Here is an 8854-nt window from a genome sequence, read left to right on the forward strand (position 1 = left end):
TTGTTAACCTTTTCATGTATTGTGGATTGTATCCTGGGTATTCTGTACTTTTATGGTCTAATATTCACTTATTAGTGAGTACATACCATGCATGCCCTTTTGGGTCTGAGTTACCTCACTCAGGATGATATTTTCTAGTTCCATCCTTTGCCTGCAAAACTCAGGATATCCTCGTTCTTAATAGCTGAGTAGTATTCCATTGTGTAAATGAACCACGTTTTCTGTTATGGGACATAGTCAATAGGACAAATTGGCAATTTACATATTGGGAAAAATCTTCACTAACTCCACATCTGATAAAAAAGGCTAGTATCCAAAATATATAAAGAACTCAAAAAGTTAACCACCCCAAAACCAAACAAACAAATCAAAAATGGGGTATAGAACTAAACAGAGAATTCACAACAGAGTAATCTCAAATGGCTGAGCAGAACTTAAAGAAATGCTTAAAGTCCTTAGTGATCAGGGAAATGCAAATCAAAATGACCCTGAAATTCCACTTTACACCAATCAGAATGGCTAAGGTCAAAACCTCAGGTGACAGCACATGTTTCTGTTTTTTCTGTTGTTATTGAAGTTCAGCTTTAATCTGTGGTGATCTGATAGAACCCAGGGTGTTATTTCAATGTTCTCGTAATGGTTAAGACCTAGTAACCTAGTGTGTAATCAAATTTTGAGAATGTTCTGTGAGGTGCTGATAAGAAGATATAATATCTTGTGTTTGGGTGAAATGTTCTGTTAACTCTATTATTTCTTTGTTTTGTTTTTGACCGGATGGCCTGTCCATTGGTGAGAGTGGGGTATTAAAGTCTTCCAGTATTAAAGTATGGGGTTTGATGTGTCATTCATGCTTTTGTAATGTGGGTGCCCTTGTGTTTGGATCATAGTTGTTAATAATTGAAATACCACATTGGTGGGTTTTTCTTTGATGAGTCTAAGTGTCTTTTCTCATCCCTTCTAATTAAATTTAGTTTGAAGTTTATTTTGCTATTATTAAAATGGCTACTCCAGCTTGTTTCTTAGTTCCATTTGCATGAATTATCTTTTTCCAACCTTTTACCCTGAAGTAAGCTCTATCCTTGATGTTAAGATGTGTTTCTTGGATGCAGTAGATATGGATTCTTTTTTCTTTTTAAATCCATTCTATTAGTCTGTGTCTTTTTTTATTGGGGAATTGATACTATTGATATTGAGAGATATCAGTGACCAATGATTGTTGATTCCTGGTTGTTGTTGTTGGTGGTGGTGTAGTGTGTGTGTGTGTTTCTCTTTGGTTTTGCTTGTATGAATTATTTATTGCCTATGATGTCATGGGTATAGTTAACCTCCTTAGGTTGGAGTTTTCCTTCTAGTACTTTCCGTAGGCCTGGAGGTGGATAGTGAGGCACCTGTTTTTCTGACTGGTTTTGCCTCCACCTGAACATGTGGAGGTCCTGAGCTTGCCTTTTTATAAAGTCTGAGGTGTATACGAGAAGTTTAATAAAGTAGTAAGAGTAATAGCACATTTTCCACACTTGATTGGTTTTTACTTATGTTTTTCTGTTATCTGTATAGTATACAAAAGAAGTAATATCAAATCTAGTAAAAATGCCAAAAGATGACTATTTGGTCATATAGTCACATGGCCATATATTCCAAATGTTTATTGTTTCAGGTTGATGAATGGTCTGGTATTGCTATTTTGTAGCATTGAAAAATTGTTTTCTTTTCTTTTTTGGGTGTGTGTGTGTGTCAAATTTTATTGATGATATTCAAGAGAGTAGAGAGGGTTCACTAGGCCCCTCCTATAATTATGGGGGTCTGGGATGGAAATTGTGAGGGAGATGCTCAGTGTTGGGGGAAAATTTGAGATAGGGACCTCTCAGCAACTGAGGGGCTCTCTTCTTTCAGTGTCCTTGCTGGTGTGGGTGGTCCAAGGTTTCTTAATCCTTAGAGACCATGTAGGCCCTGAGGTCCACCATCCTGTTGCTGTAGCCGTATTCATTGTAATACCAGGAAATGAGCTTTACAAAGTTGTCATTAAGAGTAATGCCAGCCCCAGCGTCAAAGATGGAAGATTGGGAGTTGCTGATGAAGTCGCAGGAGACAACCTGATCCTCAGTGTAGCCCAGAATGCCCATCAGTGGGCCCTCAGATGCCTCCTTTACCTCCTTCTTGATGTCATCGTGCTTGGAAGGTTTTTCCAGGTAGCATGTCAGATCCACAATGGATACATTGGGGGTAGGAACACGGAAGGCCAGGCCAGTGAGCTTCCCGTTCAACTCTGGGATGACCTTGTCCAAGGCATTCACTGCACCAGTGGATTCAGGGATGATGTTCTGGGCAGCCCCATGGCCATCATGCCACAGCTTTCCAGAGGGACCATCCACAATCTTCTGAGAGGCAGTGGTGATATGGACCGGTCATGAGCCCTTCCATGATGCCAAAGTTGTCATGGATGACCTTGGCCGGCAGCCTAAGCAGTTGGTAGTGCAGGATGCAGACAATCTTGAGGGAGTTGTCATGTTTCTCATGGTTCACATCCATCACAAACATGGGGGCATCAGCCGAAGGGGCAGAAATGATGATTCTTTTGGCCCCACCCTTCAAGTGGGCCCCAGCCTTCTCCATGGTGGTGAAGACACCAGTAGACTCCACGACATACTCAGCACTAGCATCACCCTATTTGATGTTAGTGGGATCTCGCTCCTGGAAGATGGTGATGGGCTTCCCGCTGATGACAATCTTCATATTCTCGGCCTTGACTGTGCGGTTGAATTTGTCATGGGTGAAGTCATACTGGAACATGTAGACCATGTAGTTGAGGTCAATGAAGGGGTCGTTGATGGCAACAATCTCCACTTTGCCGGGTGGAGAGCAAATGGCAGCCCTGGTAACCAGGCACCCAATATGGCCAAATCTGTTTATACTGACCTTCACCATTTTGTCTTCAGGACAAGGCTGGCACTGCACAAGAAGATGTGTCTGTCTCTGGAACAAGGAGGAGCAGAGAGCCGAAAAATATTTTTCTAACTAAGGCTTTTAAATAAAGAAGAAGTAAATTTAGATGATCTACATTGCAGATATATCTAGCCTTGAAGATTGCAAGAAACTTTTGGAATTGCAAATACAGACAAACTGGTCAGATTGTTCTGTGTTATGATATCCCCCAAGGCTATAATTTAATGTATAACTCACTACTTAAAATATTTTTATTAAGTCTTTGAGAATTTAGTACAATGCATTTTGATCATGTTTATTCTGTATTCCTCCTGTAATTCCTTCCAGACCTACCTTCCACTTCTCTAATCCAACTTCATGTCCTCTTTTAAAATGATAATAATAATAATAATAATATTAATAATAATCCACTGAATCCCATTTGTCCTGTGGATATTATCTCAGAGTGGGTACCAGGAGTGTGGAGAAGTGTGAAGAGGCCTTCTGCAGGACACTTAGGTGCAGCTCTATATGACGAAGGCCTCCCCCATGGTGGTCCCCAAGGAAGGAGACTGTCATGGCTTGTCATGGTAGAAAAGTGATTAAATACATTTTGCAGGAAGGGATGCTTATTGGCTAAACCCTCAGGGCCCATCTAGACACCCCCCCCCATTATTACCATGGATAGAACTCTGGATTTCTATGCTATGTGACCAGTTGTCATGGTCTTTTAGTGAAGTGTCATGGTCACATGCTCCAGGACAGGAATCTGATTGGGAACTAGTGAACTGCCATTCTTATTTATAGTTTGGGGTTCTGAACTTTTGCTACCACCTTACCAGTTCTTCTGTCTGGTGGCATGGTCCACTGCTTCACAAATGTCCTCACTTTCTAAGATTTATTCATGTATAAGACAAGTACAAACTGTATACATTTAAGAAGACAAAGCGATGTTTGAGTTATAGAATTGGTCATACTAACCAAACTATCCTATGATTACCACTTCACAGTAATCATACGACCTTCATATTTAAGAGGAAGAAAGGAACTATGGCAGGTGCAGTAAGGTGAGCTGCTTAGAGTGCTTCTCTATACCATAGCAACCAATCTATCTTTGTTTTAGTTTTCTATATTAGATGAAAAACTAATCTACTTTTTTCCTTCTTGCTTCTAGATCAACTAATAAAAAATGGAATTTCAGAGAAGATTCTATATAAGTTTTCATCTTGAAATGTTTTATCATTTCAAACTAAGACGTTTGGATTTTATCCTGAGAGCACATAAATGATGACTGAGAAAATTCTAGTTGTAATATGAAGACCAGAGTGAACAAAATAATGCTGGAGGCATTGACACAAATGCTACAAAGGTGAGAGATGAAAATAACTTGAACTAGTATGGATAGCAGGAAAAGAGAGAAGTAGAGATATTCATGGAACAGAAGAATAAGGACTTTATAACTGGTCTGTGACATGAGGAGCAGGAGTTAAGGTTTATTAGGGTCTAGGGCAGAAAACTTTACTGTGGTGCTTGTATGACGTATGAAGCTTGAGGACATATAAGATGTGCCAGTTAAATGGCAGCGAAGTGGCTTCAGTTCTAGATAGACTGAATTTTAAATTTCCAGTCCTGTCTAAATAAAGATTTTTCCATAGATATTAACCTATTGAAAACAATATTTGGTATTGTTTATAGAAGTTATGTGAATGTAAAATCTATAAACTTAAGCTGTGACATTCATTTTTAAATAGTTAAAGGGTATAATTAGTGTGTTACAGTCAATATTTTATTCATTACAAACTGAATTTGTTTGTTTCCTTCTGTGATCTCCCCAGGTCTAATAATCTTCTAGAGTTCCAAAGAATCCAATACAAGGTATAGAACATAGTGTGGTGAGATGATTTATACAACATTCTAGGAATTGGCTTTCCAACTGTGACTACTACAATACTTATAATATCATTCCCCCCCCCCCCAGGGTGTTTTACTTAAAATCATGTGTGTACTGCTGTATCTATAAGAACATTGGGAAGTGAATTGACCTATGAGGTCTGTCATTGGTAAGACATTCTAGAATTTCATCAAGCAGATTAGGGACCCAAGACTGTTAAAATGTGTTAATTTAATGCACATATTTTATTATTGAGGAAACTTATATGTTAGAAGAATTAATTGTTACTTTTTACTATTTTTGTTTGTGTATATTCACTGTACAAAATAACAGGTTTCATGATGACATTTTAATACATGTATGTCATGTACATTTTTGGAGTCTGGCTTATATCAGTTAACACGGTGATCCCTAGTTCATGTAAATATCATGATTTTATTTTTTTATGGTTGAATAAAGTTATATCGTGAATAGATGAATTTTGTTTACTAATTTATCTATTAATGGTCACCTAGATCCCATGAAACCATATCTCTTGTAAACAGTGCCATGACAAACAGAAGTGTGCAGACATCTTAGTGGAAAGGTGAATTTCCGTCAACCATGGAGTGACTTAGCCATATCATGTTGTTATTTCTAATTTTTTTTCCAGGAACCTCAATACTGATTTCTATAGTGGTTGCTCTAATTTACATTCCCACAAATAATATATCTTCCCAAACCTCTTCCCCACTGTGTGTGTGTGTGTGTGTGTGTGTGTGTGTGTGTGTGTGTGTGTAGTTAAGGGACAGTAGCCAGCTTGTAAAAATGGCTCTTACAGGTCTTTCCTTCTCCCACACTTCCTCTGATCTGCTAAACCCTTGGATTACATGCCAGGTGCTAGCCCCAAGGCTTATTCCCTTTTTTGGCCAATTCCTCCTTCTGTTGCTTACTTCCAAAGTCCAGCTAACAAAATATTGAAGTCTAGCAATCAAAAGCCCTCTTTGACGCACCTAATTAACATGTCCAATTAAAATTAAACACCCCATCCTGACACATTTATAAACCATCATTTGCTTATGGGCCATGTCTGTCTCTTATCTACGCAGAGGCAGTCAAGGACAAATTCCCCTGCCTCCTCTCTTTTTTCCCTTCCTCTTCTCTCTTGTCCTCTATAGCCTGTCTTTATTTCTTATTCCCTGCACTCTGGTCCTGGGGATCCTGGTCAGAGGTCCATCTAGAAGTCTTTTTCAATCATTTTTTTTTTTAATTCCCTGAACCTGTGGGAAGAAGAGGAATTTTTGAGCAAATGTGAACTGCCAACAAAAGAATCTAATGTGAGGGACCAAGTCTTGGACCTGGGAATGGCAGTGTCCTCTTGGTCATACTCAGATGTATGGCACAGTCTTTCTCTGGTTGCAGTACATATATTTCTGAATGGCTGATCTTTAACTGAAGCAGTGTATGTTTCTGGATGTCTTCAGTTTAAAACTTCTCCCCTACAGAAACTTCCTTTCTAGATTAGCTAACCCTCATTTTTCTCCTTCCTGCAGCATATAATAAACACACAGAAATTCAGGGTTGTTGTTGACATTCTCCAACAGAGTCCATGGCCCATAGATCTCAGCTTTTCTGTACTGGTGTTTTGTAATTCCCCCATTACTCTAGTTTGCAACACAGGAGCTCATTGATTTTGTTAGACTGAATGGCCAATGAGCTTCAGGGATCTTCTAGTCTTGAGTGCTGGGGTTGTGTCAGGCTTTTTACATTGGGTGCCAGAGAACCCAGGGAACCAAAGTCAGATGGCAGTACTTAAAATGTTCTTTGTACTTTGGTGACAGGCAATTTCTTGATTGAGCCATTCCCCCACCCACCCAACCCCCCCCATCCCCCAACCCCCCACCTTTTCCTCTGGAGTCCTCAGCAGTGTTTGTTGTTGGTTTTTTATATAATCAGATGTCTCATTATTTCGTGTTGTGTCTTGTGAACATTTACTAGTCACTAGGTTGACAAATGCTGTGGATCTGCATCTCAAAAAATACAAAATCTCTAAATTCCCAAACTGAGTAATTTAATGAGAAACAGACATTCAGAGCAAAAGTTAGCTACCCTGTGAGCCCTCAATATGGCTATTGGAAACTATACTTTTGGGGGGTCTCAAGTATGTTAGTTGTTTTAGAAAAAGACTAGTTAAGTAGATCAAGAAACTCAAAACCTTATAAAATACACAGTAAAAACATACTGAGTTTGCTTTGGCAAACTAGAAGTCCTAAAATTTGCTATATATTTTGATGAGAAGACCTTTAACACTAATTGATGAAATGCAGCCACACTGGATTCTATACTCACTGGGGAAAAATGAGTTTCTGTGCTGAATGTGTTAAAAACTTGATTACCTGCAAAGCCTGTGGCAATCTCTTTGATGTTGATTATTATCTGTGATTGTTGAGGGTTTTCTTCTCATTTGCTCTTTAACAAAACCTTAATTGAGAAAAGCAAATGGTGAGTGTTCTAGTTAAGAGTGTTTTAGAGAGTGTTCTGTACAAAAACATAAAAAAAAGACAAATACTGCTTTTTATTTGTTAGGTGTTTTTATTTAGAAGCAAACAGCTTTACATATTGGATTGATTTTATAGCCTTGTTACAGAGTGTGCATAGGCTGTGTGTAATGGAATGGGATACAAAAGCAGAAAGCACCAGGGTAGGTAATATCAACTCTGTTTCCAGTACCAGAAGGACTCTATATAGCTCTTCATACCTGAGGAATTCCATCACAGCAAGAAGGTAAGGGTTAACAATGGTGTCTGACTTAAACGGTTAGAAATGATATCCATTGTCACTGAACATTTTACTTTAGAATGAGACTTCATCATATTTTGGAAGTTAGGAAAGCATTGTTCTTTCCCTGTGGTTGAAAGGCCAGGAAAGCCAGCTCTCAGGTGCATGGGAAGGGATTCAAGAGGAGGGGGCAATGACTGCCAGGTCCCTAACATAGGAACATGTGTGTTAGATTGGAGGGACAGATGGTTGCCTGCATGGCCACAAAAACAATGGGATTACTATAATTTGTTATCTTTTCTATTTTCAGATCCTATTTATATAATTCTGAATAGAAATGAGGAAAACCAGATGAAGATGCTATAGTAGGACAAAGGATATCCAGTCTTTTAAAGTATTATTTTAGAAACAGGTACCAAAATATACAACAAATACAATTAAAGCCCCAATTCTGTTAAGGACATGTCAGGAAATCTTGGAAGTCAGATCACGAGATTTCTACTGGCCAAACCTGGATAACATGAGTTTCAAAGTAACAAGAACAACTGAGTCTAATCACTGAAAATTCAAATATCCCTACTGAACAATGAACAAATAACAAAAGCAGAACCTGGCTGTGTTCAATTTCTTTCACCATAATGAGACATCTGAGATACCTAATAGTACCAGCTTTAAAGATATCGGTTCCTGATTGACTGTTCTCATTACTTTTAGGCTTTGGGTCACTTGCAGATGACAGTAGAGTGCATGACAGAACAAAGTCCTTTATTTCCTCAGCCAAGAAACAGAATGGAAAAAGGACAAGATCTCAAAAGCAAGAGGGATTTGGCAAAATTAATAATTAGTTCATGGCAGAAAACCTTCAGAGTCAGATCAGTGCAGCTTCTGCCAGCTATGATCCCCTTTAAGGTCAGATCCTTATGACCTACGAGCCACTCATGAGGCCTTACCTCCTCAAAGTCATCATATCTCTTGATAACACCATCCTGAGGCCCAAGCCTTTAGTACTTGGAGCATTGTTGGATGTTCAACACCTGTAGGCCTGTGTGCCAGAGGCTTTCCACGGAGATCTCTGGTCCAGCCTAGTGGGAGAGTTAGGAAGGGACCTGAGTGCGTGTAGGGAGGGGAAGTCCCTTCTGCTGCTGCAATTGACTCCACCTCTATCTCTGAAGAATCTTCCAGGTTACCTGGTGTACTGGCTAGTTTTGTGTCAACTTGACACAGCTGGAGTTATCACAGAGAAAGGAGCTTCAGTTGAGGAAATGCCTCCATGAGATCCAACTGTAA

The 8854-nt window shown here is 39.2% G+C and overlaps 1 pseudogene; it reads right to left on the minus strand.

Annotated features, from left to right (window-relative positions):
- Nucleotides 1-1922: 1922 nt before the first annotated feature.
- Nucleotides 1923-2811, minus strand: LOC110308689 (annotated as a pseudogene).
- Nucleotides 2812-8854: the final 6043 nt, after the last annotated feature.

This window comes from Mus caroli, chromosome 13 (assembly GCF_900094665.2).
Source record: "Mus caroli chromosome 13, CAROLI_EIJ_v1.1, whole genome shotgun sequence".
In the NCBI taxonomy this organism is placed as follows: domain Eukaryota; kingdom Metazoa; phylum Chordata; class Mammalia; order Rodentia; family Muridae; genus Mus; species Mus caroli.